This window comes from Macaca nemestrina, chromosome 16 (assembly GCF_043159975.1).
Source record: "Macaca nemestrina isolate mMacNem1 chromosome 16, mMacNem.hap1, whole genome shotgun sequence".
Classification (NCBI taxonomy): Eukaryota; Metazoa; Chordata; class Mammalia; order Primates; family Cercopithecidae; genus Macaca; species Macaca nemestrina.
In genome coordinates, this window is record NC_092140.1 from 102,184,758 (window position 1) to 102,208,463 (window position 23,706).

General features: G+C 44.7%; 1 protein-coding gene and 1 long non-coding RNA gene across 14 annotated transcripts in view; one reads left to right on the forward strand and one right to left on the reverse strand.

Moving 5' to 3' along the window:
- Positions 1-23,706, reverse strand: part of LOC105490257 (uncharacterized) — a 118,691-nt gene that overhangs the window by 94,362 nt on the left and 623 nt on the right. For 5 of the 9 annotated variants that reach the window (XR_011614961.1, XR_011614959.1, XR_011614966.1 and 2 more), the window contains exon 2: positions 23,586-23,670. This is a non-coding gene — a long non-coding RNA (uncharacterized lncRNA). The other 4 variants (XR_011614963.1, XR_011614964.1, XR_011614962.1 and 1 more) reach the window with 4 other exon arrangements.
- The window catches only part of LOC105490256 (sacsin molecular chaperone), a 107,891-nt gene that overhangs the window by 34,915 nt on the left and 49,270 nt on the right, over positions 1-23,706 (forward strand). The gene's annotated exons all lie outside the window — the stretch shown is intronic.

Genomic DNA, 23,706 nt, shown 5'->3' on the forward strand with positions numbered 1-23,706 from the left:
TGGCACCCGCCACCATACCTGGCTAATTTTGTGTTTTTAGTAGAGACAGGGTTTCATCATGTTGGCCAGACTGGTCGCGAGCTCCTGACTTCAAATAATCTGTCCGCCTCGGTCTCCCAAAGTGCTGGGATTACAGGCATGAACCACTGTACCCGGCCTGAATTTATATGAGTTCTGATTTATCTCTAAGCCAATGTGAATAGAAATCCTTTAAGGGATTTTATAAATTAACTTGGCAATCCCATGCAGAAGTAGAAAAATACCATACATACATAACATGCATGCATACATACATTCATACGTATATAAACTTACATACAGGTGTAATAGAGACCTTGTAGCTTTCATTCTAATATTTTAGCCACATGTCAGGTAAAAAGAGTAAAACAAAATTCACAGGTTTATATAAAATACTTGGCTTTCATCTTTGCCCTGCTTCCTATTTTTATCTGCATTGTGTTTCTGACAGATGGAATAAGGTAAGGTTACCTGCTCAGTACGAGGGCTAATGCTTTCCACCAATATTTGTGGAGACTTGTAAGATTTTCATTTGCTTATATATCTGATTGCTTTTGGGGGTCCTTTGAGAGCTCCTGATGTGGGTAGGAGGTCTAAGATTCCAGTGATTGTAGGGAGGTGGGGGGCTGGAGTGGGAAGGGAAAGTTCTGGTGGAAGTGGATAGATGGATGGTGGAGAAGTAGGGGTTTCAAAGGCAACGTATTAAAGGATTCAAAGGAACTGAAGGGAAGATCAAAGGTGGTAAAAGGAGGAAAGAGGGACAGAGGCGATAGGAAGGGGGAGGTCTCAAAGGAGCCTGTCTGGGGAAGCCATCAAAGTTCCAAATTATCCTTAGCAAAATTATGCCATAAGGAATGAAGTGGACAGAGTGCCTGCCCTAGTGGTCCTAGTGGTGGAGCATACAGCCATCAAGGGCTTGGGAAGGGGGTTTCAGTGACCGAGAAGCTCCCATACTCTTAACTAATGATACTTTGCAAGCAATGAAGCCTAGGACTCTGACCCAGCCTCTATATCTAATAAACAGAGAAGCCCGGGACTCTGACCCAGCCTTTCTGTCGAATGAACAGAGAAGCCTGGGACTCCTCTAACCCAGCTTCTACAGTATACTCAGAATCTTAAAAATCAAAGTCTGTCTTTACCTGGAGCACTGGCTTAGGAGTTGGACTCATGAACGGATCCCTAATCTATCAGTCAGAACTGAAGAAAAAGGCTTCAAAGGTGTGTGTCTGGGTAGGAGAGGTCCCAGGATCCAGTGATAAGATGAGAGGTCCAGGAGTCCAATGATGAAATTTTTGTTTGTTTTTGAGAGGGATTCTTGCTCTGTCACCCAGTCCGGAGTGCAGTGACACGATCTCGGCTCACGACAGCCTCTGTCTCCCGGGTTCAGGTGACCCTTCTGCCTCAGCCTCCCGAGTAGCTGGGACTACAGGTGTGCGTCACCACACGTGGCTAATTTTTTTGGTATTTTTAGCAGAGATGGGATTTCACCATCTTGGCCAAGCTGGTCTCAAACTTCTGACCTCAGGTGATCCACCCGCCTCAGCCTCCCAAAGTGCTGGGATTACACGTGTGAGCCATTGTGCCCAGCCCTGATGATGAATCTGATCCTATGCAAGTCATGACACTGTAAGTGTTAAAGAACAAATTATTCTGACATTTGTTTAAATGGTGAGGACGACTTTGTTTAGGGCTATTGCAATAGATGTCATGACTACACAATAGGGGTGAGATTGGGCTCAACTCCCAATACGGCAAAGAGAGCTGGGGATTTCTAGTCAAGGAGCAGAGGGGTCAATGCATGGAAATTCCCAAGGAGAGACATCAAGGGTAGGGGATTCTTGCTGATGGCAGGCCAAGCTGATCAGATATTAAAGGTAGGGGAGTCTCGCTAAACTAACTTAGCAGCATTCTTGCTACAACTGAATAGCTGGGCCAAAGACACGGCCCCAGGACGAGGTGTAGTGGAAAAGAGGGCCATTGGTGATGGAACTCAATCTCCAGCACATCTCCCCTCCCTGGAGATCGGGAGTGAGACCGAAAGTTCCAGCGCGTTAATCACGTGGTTGGTTCCCCTGGCCACCAGCCCCCATCTGGAAACTACCTAAAGAATACCAAGAAGGCCGGGTCCGTGGCTCACACCAGTAATCCCAGCACTTTGGGAGGCCGAGGCGGGTGGATCACGAGGTCAGGAGATCGAGACCATCCTGGTTAACACGGTGAAACCACGTCTCTACCAAAAATACAAAAAATTAGCCGGGCTTGGTGGCAGGCACCTGTAGTCCCAGCTATTTGGGAGGCTGAGGCAGAATGGCGTGAACCCGAGAAGCAGAACTTGCAGTGAGCCGAGATCACGCCACTGCACTCCAGCCTGGATGACAGTGTGAGACTCTGTCTCAAAAAAAATAAAAAAATAAAAAATAAAAAAAAGAATACCAAGAACACTGAGGTAAGGCCAAAAAGGGTTCTTTATTAATAACAAAAGACACTCCTATCACTCAGAAAATTCATAGAGTTTTAGGTGCTCTGTGCCAGAAGTCAGAGACAAAGAAGAAATACACGTTTTTGATGAAATCACAATGGGAGCACTAAAAATGGAGATGGTAGAGAAGCGTCCAGTGTTCAGGAGAGCAGGCAGATCAGTGGGGTCCACGTAGCTGAAGACCAGCGCAGCCAGGGATGAGCAGATGGGCAGTAGAGGGCTAAGGAAATGAGCAGCGAACACAGGTGATGAGGGACAGGGGTGGACTGGGCTTGGGGCCATGACCTAGTGCCAGTAACCCAGAAATAGAGTCATGACCCAAAGAAGGAACAAGTGGATTAGCCATATTCCACCTGTCCTAGGTTTCAGGAGTTCATGAGGATAAATAGTCAATGAATATTTACACACATATCTCCATGGCTCCAAACTCCAAACTTGCTTGACAAGACCTTAACCTCCATGCTTCTCTCATCTGCTTAAATTCTTCCCCAGCTATTTCTGGGTGTCCTTGGAGAGGTGACATCTCACGTGGGCTTGGGAACAAGTTTGTTCATGTTCTTTCCATTTGAGCCTGTTGGTCCAGGAGCCCTGCCGTGGCCTTTGCAGCTGGTGCCCTCTGAAAGACGTTTCTCCCCTGCACCCAATGTCCCCGTGAGCCCAGGGTGACTGCAACCTGTGGATGGGGTGGTGAGGGTTGGTGAATGGCTTCTCCTGATGCTTGTGCTTATTGTGCTTTCTGGGAGGGAGGTGGCCCTGTGTGGACTCAGTCCTGCCCAGTATTTCATGAACACTGTGGCTTCATCTTACGTTGTCAGAGCCTCAAAACCAGTCCTTCACATGTGGCCAGGAGAGGGGAGAGAAGGGCCTGTCTTGTATGGCTTATCCCTCTTTCCTCTTTTTCTTAGATACCTCTGCATCTGAATGAAACAAAACTCTCAACAAATATCCTTCCACCTCCTTTAGGAGAAAACAAGTTGTGTAATGGAAAGAGCATAAACTTTTGAGCCAGACATCCTTGGTTTGACTCTCAGCTTTGCCATTTGCCAGTCGTGTGGCCTTGAATCAGTTACTTTTTTCATATGATGAGGAAATAATGTTAGGGATTATGCATGTAAAACACTTAACATCGTATCTGACACAGAGTGAGTGCTCGAGAAAAGGCAACCATTGTTATCATGTCTCCCTTCTCCAGAAACAGCACAGAGCCTAGTCATGGGAGGCACTGTATTTTCTAAGTGTGTGAATCACTCTCGCGCCCCAAAGTGCCTCTCATTTCACAGGTGTTCTAGGAAAGGTGCTGCTCACCACTGTCTTGGCCTAATAAGCAGTTAGTTGCAAACCTGGCTGTCTAATCCCACTTTGTTGATTTCAGGGATTTTCTTTTGCCACTGTCATCCCTCCGTGTGTCCAAGTATGCCATAGTCTGTTTTGGGGAGAGGCTTATCTAGTGTCTTTGGCCATTACATAGGAAATGCAAGATGGAAAGAGAGGGCCCGGTTAGAGTCCCGATGAGCACCACACAGTATCTTTAGGAAAAGAATCGTCGAAAGGCAACAGGATGCCTCCTGACCATCCGAGGTCCTCGTCAAGTTGGGGGGACTTGGTGGACTTGGCTTCCCTGCAGCTCCCAGCTCTGGGCTCCATTTTACTGCATCCTGGGAGACTGGAAAGTCAGTCTGCATGTGTGATTCCGAGCCCTTCCTTGGAGTATTTGCAGTCTGCATCTGGTCTGCAAAAGGTGACTTATTGCTGACTCTTTCAGCTTCTGAAGGGTAAGCGATCTATGTTCCATGTGCACGTGAAGGAACTCGGGAAGGAAAGGAGGGAGCCCACACTGATGGGCGCTTTGCAGTACTTTTCTGCCAATCTGGCACGCTGTACCTGTCACAGTCGGTTTGACTCCCCTTCTCCCTCCTGGATGGAATAGGCGATCAAACTGTGTGGAGGATTCTACCAGACAGGCACCCCACAGTCCAATCAGGATCAATCATGGGTTTATATGCAAAGGGTGAAACGGAACCGTGAGAAGCCAACCTGAGACTTAGGGAAAGTAGTAGCCGTGGCATCATGACCCTCGAGACCCAAGGGACTGAGGGAGGAGCAATTACTTGAATCTTAAAGGGCAGAGTCCCGATGTAGAGCAGGCTCCCTGAGAAGGACAGTGACTGGCTGGGCGTGGTGGCTCACGCCTGTAATCCCAGCACTTTGGGAGGCCGAGAGGGGCGGATCACGAGGTCAGGAGATCGAGACCATCCTGGCTAACACGGTGAAACCCCGTCTCTACCAAAAAATACAAAAAACTAGCCGGGCGAGGTGGCGGGCGCCTGTAGTCCCAGCTATTCGGGAGGCTGAGGCAGGAGAATGGCGTAAACCCGGGAGGCGGAGCTTGCAGTGAGCTGAGATCCGGTCACTGCACTCTAGCCTGGGTGACAGAGCCGAGACTCCGTCTCAAAAAAAAAAAAAAAAAAAAAAAAAGGACAGTGACCTTGGGCTGAAGGACACAAGCAGGCCCTGGTGATGCTGCAGGGGGGATGAATCCCCTGACCGTACTCTGTTCCTTCCTCCCAGCTCCTGTGGGGGCTCCTTATGGGCCAACTCCACCTGCAGCCAAAGTGACCACAGCCCTGTTGCCCAAAGAGGCCAACCTGAGCCGGAGAGCTGGGTGGGCAGGGCCTCAGGGGCAAAGGGAAGACATTTGGAGTCTGTGGAAAGATGCTTGGATGTTCACCTCCTTCACCCAGAACTGACAGTAATCCTTGCCTGACCTCAGTGCCTCTTAACTTCTTTTTAAGAATTTCATCATGAAAAATTTCAGGCGTGTACAGAGGTATAGAAAAATCTCACCGGGAGCATTCACAAACTCAGTATGCAGATTCCACAGTGATTGAAATTCTGCCACCTGTGTTTATATTGACCCTTTGCCTTGTGTTGGTATTTTAAAGCAATTCCCAGGTCCCCAGGCACGGCCCGTGGTGGCGTCTGCACTGAGGGGTGCAGGCGTGTGGTGGCGCTTCTCAGACAGCATGGCGGTCACCTGGAGGAGCCCAGGGTGGCCCAGGGAAGGTTTGGGCGGAGAAGGAGGGACTCCTGTGTGCAGCATAACACCTGAATGAGGGGCATGACAACCACACGAACACGCTTGCTGCCTAACATCTGCGGGCGCTGCACTCAGTACTCTTCAGACCCGATGTGGGATGGTTGCCTTCACTGAAAAACAAACGGATAGCTTCTTCATGAGAATAACACAACACAAATGTATGACCCAGCATAACACATTAGGATTTTATTTACTTATTTACTTCTTATTTATTTTTTTGAGACAAGGTCTCACTGTGTCATCCAGGCTGGAGTGTGGTGGGATGATCACGGCTCACTGCAGCCTTGACCTCCCAGCTCAGCTTTTTGAGTAGCTGAGACTGTAGGTGTGTGCCCCCCCACACTAAATATAAAATTAGTCCCCCAGCTAATTATTATATTTTTTGTAGAGACGAGGTTTTGCCATCTTGCCCAGGCTGATCTAGGACTCCTGAGCTCAAGCAATGTGCCCACCTCAGCTTCCCAAAGTGCTGGGATTACAAGTGTGAGCCATTGTGTCCAGCCAGGATTTTAAATTATCTCATTTGCTAAATCTCCTGGGGGTGTAATCCCATGTAGAAATGGAAACTTGGAGTCAAACAGACTGAAGATTTTTTTTTTTAAATTAGGAAAAATGATCTATGTGTGAACCTTTACTATAAGTTACTCTTATTTCTAGTATGTTGTGATTTGGAACAGTAGTAAGAAGAAAAATGATGCAGAAATAAAGCAGTCATTCTTTTCAGAGCCAAACACAGTTTGAAGCCTACAGAAGCTCCTAGACCAAGTAAAATAGGTTCTTTTTTTTTTTTTTTTTTTTTTTTTTTTTTTTTTTTTTTTTGAGACGGAGTCTCGCTCTGTCGCCCAGGCTGGAGTGCAGTGGCCGGATCTCAGCTCACTGCAAGCTCCGCCTCCCGGGTTCACGCCATTCTCCTGCCTCAGCCTCCCGAGTAGCTGGGACTACAGGCGCCCACCACCTCGCCCGGCTAGTGTTTTGTATTTTTTAGTAGAGACGGGGTTTCACCGTGTTAGCCAGGATGGTCTCGATCTCCCGACCTCGTGATCCGCCCGTCTCGGCCTCCCAAAGTGCTGGGATTACAGGCTTGAGCCACCGCGCCCAGCCAAATAGGTTCTATAGAAAGAATAAATTCTATACCCTGTAGAAAGAATAACTTTTAAACGCTTGTAGAGTGAATAGAAAAAAAACAAATCCCTTGAAAAGTTGTAGAAAATATAAAACTCTATACTTGCAGAAAATATAAATATCAGAAAAGCTGTATAAAAGTGGTCACATATTATTGTGACTTCTGGTATATGTAGATGCAGCCAAATAACTTGATATTTTGATGTAAAATTAAAATGCTCCCTTGTCCATCCCCCAACTCCCTGCAAAAAGAAGCAAAAAACAGAAAGAGTAGAATTGATCCTTCTCATAGTAGAAGAAGAGGATGGCTAAATGCAGAGTACAAAAAGAACAGATTTTAGACATTGTAATTTGTTCTTTTATCTGCATAGAGGATGGAAGCAAATGTGTCCTTCAAAGAGAATCATGTACTACGTATCTTTCGTACACACATTCCGTCCTTTTTCTTTAATTAGAGAAGGCTTAGCTCAAACTTTCCGCTGAGATACAGAATCAGATCTTTCTAAATTCAGAGGATGAAGTTTGGCAAGTAGAGCACATGTTCTTTGTAGATAGCATATTAAGTAAAATTAGTAACGTGTGGGTATAAAGACGACTTTCTAAGTGTTTGCCTTTTCCAGTGACCCTGGTCAGTGGGCAGAAATAAATTGTTTTTATATCCACATGTTACTAAATCCACATGTTACTAACATATATATATATATATATTTTTTTTTTTTTTTTTACAATTCTGAGTTTTATTTTGCAGTCATACTGATTAGTAGACATTTAGTTCCTACTTACAAAACCAACTCTAAAATTGCATTAATAAGTACTGGGCAACATATATATATATATATAAGACATATATTGGGCAATTTATATGTATATAAGACACAAGATATATATATGTATACACACGTACATATATATACATATACACATATGTATTTTAGATAAATGGTAAAGGGTACTAAGGAGTAATTAACGGATGGGTCTTTGGTAATTGATACATACAAGTTTCTGTTTAAAATCTTATTAATAAGTATGTAAAGAATATAAGGCATTCAGCTCCATGCCTTGTCCACAGAAAACTCATATTATGTATTTTTTGAATACATGGATTAAAATTTGATATTTGCAAATGATACTTTCTTTTGGTTTCTGATTCTTTGGTATTTTATCATCCTGAAATACTATATTAAATTTATTTAGTTTTAATAGTTTTAGGGATACAAGTGGTTTTTGGTTACTTGGATAAACCGTGTAGTGGTGAAGTATGAAATTTTAGTGCACTTATCACCTGAGTAGTGCACGTTACACCCAATATATAGTTTTTTATCCCTCAGCACCCCCCATCCTCCCTGCTTCTGAGTCTCCAGTGTCCATTGTACCACTTTGTATGCTTTTGTGTACCCATAGCTTAGCTCCTACTTACAAGTGAGAACATGGTATATTTGGTTTTCCACTCCTGAGTTACTTCGCTTTGAATAATGACCTCCAATTCCATCCAAATTGCTGCAAAAGATATTATTTTGTTTTGTTTTTTTAAATGGCTGAGTAGTAGCCTGTGGTATGTATGTATGTGTATATATACACACATACCATATTTTTATATTTTATATATATTTTATGTGTGTATATATATATATGTATACACACACCATCTTTTTTTATCCACTCATTGGTTGATGGGGACTTCGATTGGTTCCATATCTTTTTTTTTTTTCCTTGAAACGAAGTCTCACCCTGTCACCCAGGCTGGAGTGCAGTGGCACGATCTCGGCTCACTGCAAACTCTGCCTCCCAGGTTCACGCCATTCTCCTGCCTCAGTCTCCCAAAGTGCTGGGATTACAGGCATGAGCCACCGCGCCCAGCCCATATCTTTGCAATTGTGAATTGTGCTGTGGTAAACATATGTGTGCAGGTGTCTTTTTGATATAATGACTTCTCTTCTTTTGGGTGGATACCCAGTAGCAGGATTGCTGGATTGAATGGCAGATCTACTTTTAGTTCTTTAAGAAATCTCCATACTGTTTTCCATAGAGGTTGTACTAATTTACACTCTCATCAGCAGTGTGTAACTGTTCCTTTTCACCACATCCATGCCAACATCTATTGTTTTTTGACATTTTAATAATGGCCTTTCTGGCTGGGGTACAGTGGTGTCTCATTGTGGTTTTAGTATGCATTTCTCTGATGATTACACACATTATTACTTAACAGTACCTCACCGTCATATTCTCTGGATCCATAGATCATGTTGTAATAAGAGATTATTAATAACCTTTACTTCCTATTTTGGAACAGGAAATTGTTACTATGCATTTTTAAGGTAAATCCCGCTAATGATACCTGACTTATTCATTTAGTGAACACTGGACAGGGGTTAGGTTAGGGCTCTTTAGCCCATTGCTTTAATTCGAAAAATGGGTTCTTCATGGATTAAGTTACCTTAATCCTCTGTGTCCAGTCAGTTGGCTATTTAAACCATGCTTAGTTGATGGTGGTTTATTTTAATTCAAAGGTCTTTAAAATGGAGTAACCAATATTTTCCAACTTATAATCTTTCATGTCGATTGTCTCATATTAGTTTTTATAGATGTTATTTATCACAATTACAAAGTCACTTAGGTGTATCTGAAGCTTAAGGGACAGATTAAATTGCAAGTTCCCGCTAAGGAGCTGAATTATCTGCACCATGCTGTCCATTGGGTAAACTCCCGAGATCATATAAGCTGCATCACCTGAACTCAAACCACCACCCTACACAGGCAAATGGCATCTTCCCAGATAAATGGTTTAAAAACCAGCCATCTATGAGGACCAAAAAGAAATGGTCAGGGTGACCAGAGGACCATCTAATCTCTAACGGGTCTTCTAGCTTCGTAGTGAAGCCCTTAGAATGGCAAGTCCAGGAATACCTCATTTCATTCACAGACTTTTTCTTTTTTGAGACGGAGTCTGGCTCTGTCCCCCAGGCTGGAATGCAGTGGCACGATCTCAGCTCACTGCAAGCTCTGCCTCCCGGATTCACGCCATTCTCCTGCCTCAGCCTTCCGAGTAGCTGGGACCACAGGCGCCCGCCACTGCGCCTTCATAGATTTGAAGAGAGTTAGGTCTTTGTTTGGGTTAGGCTTTGGCTTAAGGGGATGTTGTGGCTGGTTTGATCTTCTATCCAGACCACTCAAATTGATTCCTAATCAGTAATAAGGCTGTTTTGCTTTCTTATAGTTTCTATGTTCACTAGAATAGCACTATTTAATTTCCTTCAAAAACACTTCATTTGCATTCACAGCTTGGCTGTTTGTCATAAGAGACCTGCTTTCATCCTGTCTTGGCTTTCAACATGCCTTCCTCACTAAGCTTAGTCGTTTCTAGCTTTCGATTTCAGGTGAGAGATGTGCAACTCTTCCCTTCGCTTGAACAGTCAGAGGCCACTATAGGGATACTAACTGGCCTAATTTCAATACTGTTGTGTCTTAGGGAAAAGGGAGGCTGGAGGAGAGGGAGAGAGGCAAGAACAGCCTGTTGGTAGAGTAGAGCAGTCAGAGAACATACCATTTATCGATTAAGTTTACTGTCTTATTTAGGCACGGTTCATGGCACCCCAAAACAATTACAATAGTGACACCATAAATGAGTAATCACAGATCACCAAAGCAGATAAAGTAACAATGAAAATGTTTAAAATATTATGAGAACTTCTAAAAGGTGACGCGGAGACATGCTAACGGAGCACTTGCTGTTGGGAAAATGATGCCAACAGACTTGCTGGATGCAGGATTGCCACAAACCTTCGATGTGTTAAAAACAAATGTCGGCCGGGCGCGGTGGCTCAAGCCTGTAATCCCAGCACTTTGGGAGGCCGAGACAGGCGCATCAAGAGGTCAGGAGATGGAGACCATCCTGGCTAACACGGTGAAACCCTGTCTCTACTAAAAATACCAAAAAAAATTATTGTATTTTACAATACAATGAATGCCAATGATTTCTTCATTCTCTGGTCTTCCACAGTCTGAATCCCAACTCCTCTTAGGCCCTGTTTTTTTTCACCATTACCCCTCCCAAACTAATATAAAGTGAACGGGTGCATCTCTTCCCTAGGCTTTGAAAAATTGTTTTGGAGTTTGCTGTGAAAGGATAAATCAACTCACAACTTTCTCTAATAACCAGTTTATTAATATCTGTCCAATAAGAGTATTATTAAAGAAATGAACCCAAAACAGAAAAGTTAAGAAGGACTCCCTTTTCTTCCCCTAATTTAAATTTGTACAGAGATGGTAAGTGGTTATAGGGAGTGGTCACGAGAAGCCACACATGTGAACATCACTGCATTCGCTTATTTGGCATTGAATGATGTGGAACACAGAGTGACATACAAGAGGCCATGATCAAGAGGGACTTCCCATAGTTTATGAGGAAATGCATTTCATTCCTATGTAGCCGCTGATGAGTGGAAGTTAAATGCTGAAGAGGTCTACGAAGGCGGAAGTCACCTTGCATTGGCTTGGCTGGAGAAAGCCTTCTGCTCTTCCGGCTGAGCACTGATTGACGGGCGGAAGTCACCTTGCATTGGCTTGGCTGGAGAAAGCCTTCTGCTCTTCCGGCTGAGCACTGATTGACGGGCGGAAGTCACCTTGCATTGGCTTGGCTGGAGAAAGCCTTCTGCTCTTCCGGCTGAGCACTGATTGACGGGCGGAAAGTCAGGAATGTTATTTGAGTCTTCCCATCTCTGATGTCTTTTATTGCTACCTCCTGAAACGTGAAGGAGTGTTTCCAACACCCCATTCATGCACTTAACCACTTAAGTATGAGATCGGAATTCTTCCATTACATGATTTAAGGCTGAAGTTCTAGCTTTTTACCAACCCTCCACAGAAAGACCTTGCAATGACCCTTCTTACTGATCACCATCCTCATCTGCATACACATTTGCTGGGTTCTGTGCCAGGCACTGGGGTTGGGGAGAGGGTGATGGTGTGAACAAGGGATACAGAGGCATGTTTTCTGCGCTTCAATGTCTCCAGAGAGGGGCATAGCAAGCAAATATGTGGTTTGTGTAATATAGAAAGAGCTGGGATGGTTGGATATACAAATTATTCAGAGAGAGTAAGAAAGGAGACATAAACGTCATTTGTCCTGGACTTACTGCCGTTTTTCCTTAAACAGTGTCGGGGGGAGAGAGACAATTTTGAAGTGACATTTGAGTGGGGCTATCAAGGGTGGGCCATCAAAATTGAACATGGAAGGAGGAACCAGATGCTGCAGGAGGAAACAGAATGGACTGAGAAAGCTGCACAAAAAGAAGTACAAAGGCATGAACAGGCCTGCAGAGCTCTGGGGCTGTTCAGGAAGGAGGGATGGAGACAAGGCTGGGAAACATTGGGACATTATGGTGCAGGTAACTTGAACTACTAAAAATATCTTGATGCTGGGGAGGGATTTAGTTACACTCGATTGTACAATAACTTGATGGCAGTATGAAGGGTTGATTGGAGGAGAAAGGCTGTGGGGCAGTGAGAACAGCTGGGGTCCCAAGTGGTGGCCTGAGTAAGGGACAGGAGAGAGCTGTGCCAGTACCAACAGGAGATGGCAATGGAGCCAAACGTGGTCAAACACTTCGACCTGGTGACGGATTGGATGTGTCAGTAGAGGGTTTTCTGAGAATGACCACCTTTTATTACTTTCCATATGAATTTTGTAGCTATAATATTTTCAGATTATTTAAACCAAAATTGGAAAATATTCAGAAAACTGGAAAAGTGACAAAGCCTTAAAAGCCAAACATACATATCACAGTTTTAATTACCAATGAATTTAAAAATACGTTTTCTATCCAGCCTGGGCAACATGACGAGACTTCATCTCTTAAAAAAAAAAAAAATTAGCCGGGCATGGTGGAACATGCCTGTAGTCCTGTAGTCCCAGTTACCCAGGAGACTGAAGTGGGAAGATTGCTTCAGCCCAGGAGTTCGAGGCTGCAGTGAGCCATGATCACACCACTGCACTCCAGCCTGGCAGCAGAGCTAGACTCTTACCTCAAAAAAAAAAAAAAGAATATGTCTACTGAGCCATATTCTCTGCCTTAAGTGGTTTTCAAATTTTTGAGTTCTTTATGTAAATAACTTAGCAATTATATTTATAAAGATTATAGAAATGTGAACAGTCACGATTTGTTTAGATTTAGGATTCATTGAGTCTTGAATGAAATATACATTTGAATATTATTATTTGCATCCCCGATTAAAAAATTCATTTTTGGTGATTCAAAAACATCCATTTTTATAATTGATGAGTAAATAAACATTTTTTTTTCGTTTTATAACTATCTAGTATATCCAGTGCATCTCTATCAAGAGAACATTTGAAATGGTTTGGGAAATGAGCAAAATGTAAGATTTTAACAGATGAAGCTTCAATTCAATTGTAATCACATGAAATCCATTTTGCTTTTTATGGATCCATTCCTAATTTTCCTTCAAAATCTCCTGTGACCTACAAAAAATTAGCCGGGCGTCGTGGCGGGCACCTGTAATCCCAACCACCTCGGAGGCCGGGGCAGGAGAATTGCTTGAGCCTGGGAGGCAGAGGTCGCAGTGAGCGGAGATTGTACCACTGCACTCCAGCCTGGGCAACAAAGCGAGACTCCGTCTCAAAAAAACAAGAAAACAAAAAAAACCCTCCGCTGACCTAATTCTAACTGGCGTTTTCTTTGTGACCCCTCCAGTGGTGGATGCCTGCCAACTACTATAATTGTTCTACAGAACAGCAAATGTGTGCAGCCGTTTATAATCTTTTCGGTATGAGGAAGACTGTAGCATGCTCCTCTGTTAATAATAGGCAAAGAAAATAAATTGGGTGTTATTCTTCACAAATGCAAAAATCTGTAATTTTGTGGTTGGGGTTTCTATGATTCATTTTTCCAAGTTACTGTGGCAAAGGCTCTGCACAGCAATAAAGTAATGATAACCCATTGAACTGTTCGTTGACAATGTCACCCTAAGTCCAAATATTTAGAAATGGGATTTAAAAACTTGTTTTTATTTTTAAAAACCTTTAATGAATATAAGCAAGAAATAGTAAAAATACAATATGATAAAAATAAATAGTTCCCATTTAGTTTTTATAAATAAACTCATGTTTCTCAATTACTTCTGACCAGAGGATGTTAGTTTAATCAAATTAACATCGAGGGATTCTATCTGAGACAGCACCTCAAAACAAAATAAAGGGCAGAACTCAGGTGACTGTCATTAACTGAAAAGAAGTAGATAAGTGTAAGATGACACCCTTTTTGCTGAATGTATATATCTCTATTCTGTAATTCATGCTGTGTGTATTGATCCTGTGCAGGCTAGTAGGAGTGTTTGCCCAAGTGTGTGTGTGAGGGCTTCGTGCTGCCCACGTCCAGCCAGGCTGTGAGAATGCCATGCACTGGAGAGCATAAAACAGTGAGAAGCCCGAAGAGAGACCTCAGGACACGGGGCCCTGATGAGCACCGAGCATGGTCTTTAGAATCTCAAGCAAAGGGTTGATTTCAGTCCCTTTACTCCAAAGTTGCGGGCAGCACAGCTTAGGGAAAATCAAGTGGAGCCCTGGGTTCCATGCCTGACACTTGCATTTGCAAAGAACTTTAGATAAAGTACATACCCTCTTTGGGTCCTGTGTCCTGCTTTATGACGGTGGATGATAATGTCTCATTTTCAGGTTTATCTGGGAATTGGCTGTAATAGTGTGGATGTGATGGGCTCTACACTTATTTGGTGATAAATGAATTAAAATGAGTACTGTTCCAATTATTGAATTTTTAAAATAATGAACCCTAAATTTGTCCATCTCTGGAGCCACAGAAACTTGTACAGATGAAAGCCACTCTTCTATTTGAAGAGTATAGCATGTCCCCTGAGGTCATCTTTTCTTCAGGGTAAATATCTCTATTACATCAATAACTGCCCCATATGGGGATCTGTGCGGTGATTGAAGGCTTTGAGCATGTCCAGAGCACAGTTAGGTCTTGGCCCTGTGTGTGGTCTTGGGCAATTATAACGTTCCTGACTCTCTCTTTCATCACGTGTAAAGTAGAAACAATAATGCCTCATAGGGTTTTAGTGAAGATTAAATAAGATAGTGTTTGTAAAGCATTTAAAATTAAGAAGTGTTTGATGCCTACTAAGTGCTCAACTAGTGACAGCTTTATGATTATTATTATTGCTGTTATTATTATTAGGCTTGGTTTTGAGTTTCTCACCATCCCAATTGGAGCTTAAAATGAATGACTTTGTGGCTATGACTTCAGAGACAGTCGCAGGACTGATTTTTCCAAAATATGAACCCAGCACCCCATACAGAAATTAAAATCCTTTGTTAAAATACAGGTAAACTTGGGAGAGGAGTTAGGTATTGGTTGTGAAGAAAGCCCTTTGGTTTTCTTCCTGTGTGAAGAGGCCAGCAGTGCTCAGAGGGCACTACCAAGGCCGGTGAGAATGGTAAGTGCTGCTGACAGCTGCCCAGTCAGCATCATCCTTTCTAAAGAGGTGGGGGAAAGTCAGTTCTCTTTGTAAACACTCTCTCTGTCTCTGTCTCTTTCTGTCTCTCACACACGTGCACGCACACACGCACGCGCGTACGCACGCGCGTACACACGCACGCACACGCACGCGCACACACACGCATGCACACACGCACGCACACACCCACACACACGCACACACGCACGCACACGCACGCACACACGCACCCACACGCACGCAAACACACGCACACGCGCGTGGAGACACACGCATGCACACACGCACGCACACACCCACACGCACACACACGCACGCACACGCACGCACACACGCACGCGTGTACACACACGCGTACACACGCACGCACACGCATGCGCACGCACACACGCACGCACACACCCACACGCACGCACACACACACACGAGGGAATCCCAGCGCCTTCCTCAAGAGTGGGAAGAAGGATGTTGAGGAAACAGTATGGCCCAAATGGGAAGAACCAACAATGCCATGTGACAGGTCGATCTGGCTGGGAGCTGAGCTCTGGAATGTGCTTGGGGATAAAAACAATGACGGAAGAAAAGAAAAAAAAGAGATTTCATTCCAGGCATAAGACCAAGCAGGAGGGCAGTGCCTGTCCCGCCTGGGGCGTAAAGCCATGGTGGTAACCCAGGGAAGCCCCGTTCATAGAAGACAATATCTGGGCAGTTGGCAGCAACTAATGACTTAGATAGGTTTCCTTGACTTTAGGACTCTTGCTTTTATATTGAAATTGTATTTATTATGTTTGCGTATCATCCTATTCTTTAATCTCCTTACAAGCAGAGGTGTTGCTGTTATTCCCATTATCTTCAATTTCTCAGCACCCCGCAGAGGGGCTGCTTCACAAGCAAGGTGCACGGTTAATGTTTCCTGAACACCACGGAGCTGGGGACAGGGTGGAGAAAAGAGTAGGGCACATGGGAGAGGGAGGTGAGGTTGAGGTGAAGAGATTTGAGGCGCTCAAGACTCCCTTTGCCTGCTCCCCGTGTTTTCCAGCACTGGCCTTGAGTGTTCAGATGCAGAAGGAGAGGGAGAGGAAGAGGCCCAGAGTGAGGGGAGCGTGAGGAGCCCCCCGTCGTGTAATTCCTGCCTGGCTGCTGTGCCATGAGGTTAGCAGTCCCCGAGCACAGGAAGCAGGCTTCTTTGTGGGGACACCACTGCCCAGCACTGAGTGGGTGCTTCACATTTTCACATTTTCTGACATGAATGAACAGGAGAGGAACTGAGCACCTCCCAGCTCAGTGCCTGCTGCCACCTCACAATAAGCCTGGGAGGAAGGTGGCACCATGTCCAGCTGTACAGGTGAGAGAGTTTAGAGCCATGACCTGTCCACGCTCTCCCAGCAGCAGGCGCAAGAGCTGGGGTCACACCCTCAGTTCGCTACCACGAAGCCTGGTAGATGAGGGTGAGGGGCAGAACACCAAGAACAACTCAGACAAGTAAAGGAAAAGCAGAAGGGATATTAACTGATTGCAAGAGTAGCAAGAGTTGGAAGACAGAAAAAAGGAACAAGTGCATCAGAGTGTATTTTGGCATTTTTTGCTCTATTCCCTTTTTATATTATTTCCTTCTTTCAGTGTAATCACTTTTATGATGGAGTGTTTCACAAGTTTATGTCACAAGTTTCCTATTATTGTATCTAGAGCTGAGCTTCTATTAAAATATGCTAATTATTAGCATGTGTTCAGTTTAATCTACATGCTGCTACAGCCAGCTCACTCTTTCCATATTTTCTATAAAATGTTGGAAGCGCCGGGCGTGGTGGCTCACCTCTGTAATTCCAGCACTTTGGGAGGCCGAGGTGGGCAGATCATCTGAGGTCAGGAGCTCGAGACCAGCCTGGCCAACATGGCAAAACCCTGTCTCTACTAAAAATACAAAAAATTAGCTGGGCATGGTAGTGCGCACCTGTAATCCCAGCTACTCAGGAGGCTGAGGCATGAGAATTGCTTGAACCCAGGATGCCGACGTTGCAGTGAGCCAAGACTGTGCCACTGCACTCTATCCTGGGCGACACAGCGAGACTCTGCCTCAAAAAAAAAAAAAAAATTGTTGCAAGAGAGGATGTTTGATCAAAGGTGGTCATCGATGTAAGAGGAACTGGAAAACCTCATGTGGTTTTAATATTCCTTGAAATGGCGGGTGCAGCTCAAGATGTGTCCCTACACTATCCGGGGGCCTGAGTCACGTTTTTCCTTCCTAATGCTAAGTCCTCTCGCATTATTCACTGACTTATGTAAGCATGACTGTATTTCCAGCCCTCACTGGTTAATTTTCTTTGGCAAAGCTGTCTTTGAATAACCCAGGATTTCTGGCAACCAAACAACAAACTCTCATTAAAATGACCAGTAGACTCAAAAGCATCATGTAAAATCTGTACAATCCTGTTTTCTCCTGATTTGTACAGTACTCTAGGGAATTCATAATGCCCTCTTCGGAAGGAGAAAAGGCAGGAATGCTAACTCAGAAACATGACTTCATTTCCCAAAGCATGTTTAATGTCGCTAAAAATAAAAGCAAAGCAATTGTGTCTACCTGAGCACAAACAGAAAAAAAGTTTTGTCATTTTTCTGGCATATGGTGATTGAATGTGGCCTGTCCAATAAATTCCATCTGAACCACTGGGATATCCCACGGAGGATCTATTCTTGGGACTACTCTGTGCCAGGCAGGGATGCTGGAGCCAGAATCCAGGCGCCCAGTGCTTGGTTCACTCCTGGCTCAGGAGACAAGGCCAGGAGGAGTGGGCCAGGCGTTGGACGGGAGGCTCGCAGCGCTGGTGCCTCCTGAAGCATCTGGCACCCCCACCACAGACGCTGGGGCTGGGGTTGAATCTGAAGGAGGAGTGGGCACCGGGGAAGGAAGGAACACATATGCACAGGCCACACAGGAGAGCTCCGAGAGAGAATGTGGTGTGCTGGAGCCTGGCTGGGAATGTGGTGGGTAGGAAAGTCAAGTGGAGGGCACTGGATAGAGAGCGTGGACAGGATAAGAAGATTTTATTTTATCCTGCTGATGTATCTATTTGGGAGCAAATACGTCTGTTCTGACCACTCTGGTAGTGGACTGAAAACTTTGTAGGAAGAGAGTAAAATGAACAAACCAACCACCAGGCTCCACGGAAAAACCAAGGTTTTTCGTTCCGTGTTTTCATTTAAATGGTTTTGTTCTCAGAGGTGGTCCAGGAAAAGCCTTTGCATTCACACCAGCTTCATTGTGAATTTTTTTCAGGTATAATTCACACACCATAACATTCGCCATTTTAAAGGGTACAATTCAGCTGGTTTTAAGGATGTTCAAAAAATTGTGCACATTGCACCACTAATTCCAGAACATTTCCACCATCCCCCAAAGAAACCCCACACCCATTAGCACTGCCTCCTCGTTCCCTGCCCCCACAGCCCCACTAATCTACTTTCTGTCTATAGGTCTGCCAATTCTGGACGTGTCATATAAATGGAATCATACAATATGTGGTCTTCAGTGACTGGCTTCTTTCACTTAGCAGAATGTCTGTAGGGGTCACCCATATTGTAGCATGATTCGCTACTCCATCAAATTCTACGATGAGTTTATAGTTTTTCCAACAAGAAAACCAAGACAATGCAATGGCACAGAGGCACAGATACCCAGAGTGTCAGGCCTGGAAGTTCAGGGTGCAGGCAGGAGCGAACATTCATTCATTCACAAATTCAGCAACATTTATTGAGTAGCTTTGGTGCTACGGACTGAATGTTTGTGTCCCTCCACCACTGATATGTGGAAGCCCTAACCTTTGATGGGATGGTATTGGGAGGTGGGCATTTGGGAGATGATTAGGGTTAGATGAGGTCATGAGGGTGGGGCCTCCATAATGGGAGTAGTGCCCCTAGAAGAAGAGATACCAGAGCGCTTGCTTCCTCTCTCTCCCCACACTCATACAAAGAAGAGGTCATGTGAGCAAAGTCAGCAGAAGAGGCATCAGAATAAAATATACCTTGTGTGGACCTTGATATTGGACTCACAGCCTCCGGAACTGTAAGAAATAAATTTCTGTTGTGTAAGACACTCAGTTGATGGTATTTTGTTATGGCATCCTGAGCAGACTAAGACATTTCGCATGCCAGGCCCTATTCTAGGTGCTAGAGAAAGAGTGGAGTGGTGAATTACACAGTGGCTTTGCTCTTTTTTTTTCTTTTTTTTTTTTTGTGAGACAGACTCTCACTCTGTTGCCCAGGGTGAAGTGCAGTGGTGCAGTCTCGGCTCACTGCAACCTCTGCCTCCCGGGTTCAAGCAATTCTCCTGCCTCAGCCTCCTGAGTAGCTGGGACTACAGGCATGCACCACCACGCTCGGCTAATTTTTATATTTTTAGTAGAGATGGGAGTTTCACTATGTTGGCCAGGCTGGTCTTGAACTCCTGACCTTGTAATCTGCCCGCCTCGGCCTTCCAAAGTGCTGGGATTATAGGCATGAGCCACTGCGCCCGGCTGACTTTGCTCTTATGGAGCATACAACATAGTGGGTTGAGATAGACATTTTGCATAGAGAGATAACTGAATATATCAGGTGGTGCATACTGTGGAGAGACATCAGGTGAGAAAAGGGGATGAGAAGTACTGGAATGGCTTTGGGAATGTCGTGGTTTTCATACGGTGGTCAGGAAGCCCTCCAGGAAAAATGACACCTGGGTGCAGACATGAAGGAGCTGAGGGAGTGAGAAATGCCCTCTGGAAGAAGACTGGGCAAAGTAGGGGGAATAGCAAGTGCACAGACCTGGGCCAGAGTGCGGGCTTCGGTGTTCAAGACCCGAAGGGTGCCAAGTGTGTCTGTGGTGGAGTGAGCCGGGTGTGTGGGGGATGAGGCCTGGAAGAGAGGGGACTGGCCACTAAGGCCTCGTAAGCTGAGGTCTCTGCCTCTCACTCTGAGTGACACGGAAACTCCAGGTGCAGGAATTTTCATCTTCGGCTCGCCACCCACAGTGATTTTGCTCGAGTTCTGTCTAGCCACACCTTCCTCAAGACCCCGGCTGCGACCCGCAGTCTTCTTTCTTGCTCTTATGGGAACACTGGATCACCAATTCATTTCAGATACCATCATGTACTGAACTCAAAATTGTCTAAGCAGTATTTGCAGTTGAATATACGTTCCCATAGAAACCTAAGAAGAGGAGAAAGGAGCTGCCCAGGGGTAGGGGGAGGCTGTGTGGGGAGCAGGCTGGGGGCGGGGGAGGTGTGGGAGTGCCCCAGGGAAGCATAAAGAGAAAACCAGCGGAGAACCAGTAAAACTGACTTGGGAAAATCACTAGTCTGTTCTTTCAAGGTGGAGGGAATCTGATGGGAGGGAAGCCGTAATGCAGAGCATTCATCAAATGCAGCGAGGTTAGTAGCACAGGACTAAGAGTCTCTTTCAGATAAGTGTAGGGAGATGTGACTTTCTGCCACCTGAGGCAAAAGTTATGAATGACGCCATGTGACATTCTATTCTGCTCTGCCGTCATGGGTCTGGAATGCCGCCTGCCATCCCTCTCCCGATTGTTCTGTGTGTCCTGCCATACCTGCATGGGGCATTTCAGATATGACAGGAGCCCCGTGGAAATATGGAGGCTTCTCCTCATTCATCCTGCGCAGAGCCCCTCTGGGCACAGACAGTGGAAGTCCCGCGGCCAGTGTCCACCAGTGATAACAGCTCAGTATGACTCAGAGCGCCTATCTGTGTTGAGACCTCTTTTAGGTTGTGGGAAAGCATTAGTAAACGAAATAGGCACCAGTTCCAAACCCGGCTTGGTGGCAGTCTGGGAAGTGAATTGGAAAAGAGGAAACTCCTCCTCTCCCAGGAAATGAACTGGAGAGGAAGCAGCCCAGGTAGGAGGCAGTTACGCTGATGCGGGGCAAAGATAATGCAAGTGTGAACCACACTAGTTGCTTGGGGCCCCTTGCTTCTCACACAGGCTTTTCTGGGTAACATTAGCTTCCTGCATTTTATGGAGACCTCTGCTCAAAGGAACTCTCTAACCACCTGTCTTCTTTGCTCTGTTATCTTGCCCTGTCCCCTTAAATAGTACTGATCCTGACCTGACATCAGAGGCGGGATTTATATATTATTTGTCTGTATGTTTATCATTTGTCTCCTTTTCCCAGAATGCAAGCAGCAGATTAGGGGCTTTGGTTATTTTTGCCTTTAATAAAAGGTATTATTGATTGTAGCTTGGGCAACATAGGGAGACCCCGTCCCTAGAAAAATTAAAATAATTAGTTGGGTGTAGTGGCGTGCACCTGTAGTCACAGCGACTCTGGAGGCTAAGGCGGGAGGATCACTTGAGCCCAGGAGGTAGAGGGCACAGTGAGCTGTGATATGCCTTTGCACTTCAGCCTGGTCAAGAGCAAGACCTTGCTTCCAAAAAAAAAAAAAAAAAAAAAAAAGATGGTCTTGATGTAGTAACTACTGTGAGTCCAGGCCCTGACGGGATAACAGAAGGCCTGCAGCTGGAGTCAGGCGTGCTGACAGTCCTGCTCTGCCACTTCCCAGCTGTGTCTTGCTGACAGTCCTGCTCTGCCACTTCCCAGCTGTGTCTTTGGGTAGATCATTTCACCCCTCTGACCGTTAAGGTCCTCACTAAAGTTGGATTCCTACTTCTTTTTTGGGGGGAACTCATATATTTAGTGGTGGTTTTTGTGAAAATGATCCTGTCATGTATTTAGATAACATACACTAGAAACCATCATTGTATGCTTAGAAACTAGAAAACAAAACCCAAAGAATGTGGGAGCTCTCTCCCTAATATTGATGATGAATGCCTTGTTAGCAAGATTTTGTCACTTTGGTTTTGTTCAACTAATGGTTGCCCAAGTTCATCTTTGCTTCTCATCAAATTTTTTTTAGTGTTTCTGAGCTACCATTAAAAAAATATTATTTTTTCTTGTAAAATACACATAAAATTGACCATATTGACCATTTCAAAGTATACAGTTCAGTGATTTAAAATAAATTCATAATATTGTGCAACCATCAATACCATCATCCATCTCTAGAAGTCTTCCATCTTGTAAAACTGAAACTCTGTCCTTATTAAACAACTACTTAGGGACTTTGTTTCATTCATTGTTGTATTCTTGCCATTCTGTTTTTCCCATGCCAACTAAACCTTTCAAATGCATCCTGAGGACACTTTGAATTCCAGATGTTCAAAGCTTCTTCCCACCAGCCTCCTTCTCCAGCAGCATCTGCTCCACTTCTAGTGAATGCCTCTTGCTGAAGTCACTCACTGTCTCTCAAATCTTCAGCCCCAACCCTAGGTTCCATTGTCACTACATCCTGTTTGCCTGGCTCCCAAGGAAACTGTAGAACCAGGGGTTTACTGTGAAGTCTTTTAATTGAAGGATTTAGGGGTGAAGGATTTGTCCTGGGTGTGCTTTGAAGCTATGGCAGGAGCTGGTTTCCAGGACTTGGGGACTGCTGCGTGGCCCAGAGAGAGAGGTTACTTGACAGAAGACAGCTCACACCCTTTCCATTTGTTGATATTCTCATGTGTTTGGTTGTCCAGTCTTGTTCGATTACAGAAGTACTTTTTTTTTGTTTTTTTTTGAGCCAGTCTCGCTCTGTTGCCCAGGCTGGAGTGAAGTGGTGGGATCTTGGTTCACTGCACCTTTCACCTCCTGGGTTCAAGCGATTTTCCTGCCTCAGCCTCCAAGAGTAGCTGGGATTACAGGTGTGTGCCACCACACCCAGCTAATTTTTGTATTTTTAGTAGAGACAGGGTTTCACCGTGTTGGCCAGGCTTGTCTCGAACTCCTGATCTCAAGTAATCCACCTGCCTTGGCCTCCCAAAGCGCTGGGATTACAGACGTGAGCCACTGCACCCAGTCAAGAAGTACATATTTGGCCCTTAGGGTTTTCTGGCCTTGTCTTTATACTGAATCACCATATTTTCCTTCAGTTGATGGAGCATACTTACTTCTCTCTTCCAAGTAGGAAGAGGCATGACTTCTATCATTCCCTTTTTAACTATGGTAAGAGAGATGGAACAGCTGTAGAACATTCTCTCTATTTACTACTGATGATGAGTTCTGAGTAATAATTTTTTTTGGGGGGAAGGGAGAAGTGGCAATTTAATTATTATCTATTTTTTGGGGCAACTCTAAAATTTAATTCTGTTCTATTCAAGGTATTTAAAATAAGAAGCACACAAGTTTACTTGTTCACGATGTAGCCTTTGAATTGCCTTAATAGATGTCACTTTTTTTTTTTTTGCAATGTTTATCATCTATACCTATGAGAAATAAGCCAAAGCAACAGCCTGAGGTTCCCCCAAGCCTCTAAGCCCCACACACTTTCAAATCACAAGACAACTTGACTTACCGTGCGACGATTTCTTCAACTCTAAGACTCGTGTTCCTGCTTTCAAGGAGCTTGCGGTTGTGATGGGAAGACATTCAGGCTTCAACTATACAAGATAATATTGCCAAAATAAGTTACAAAT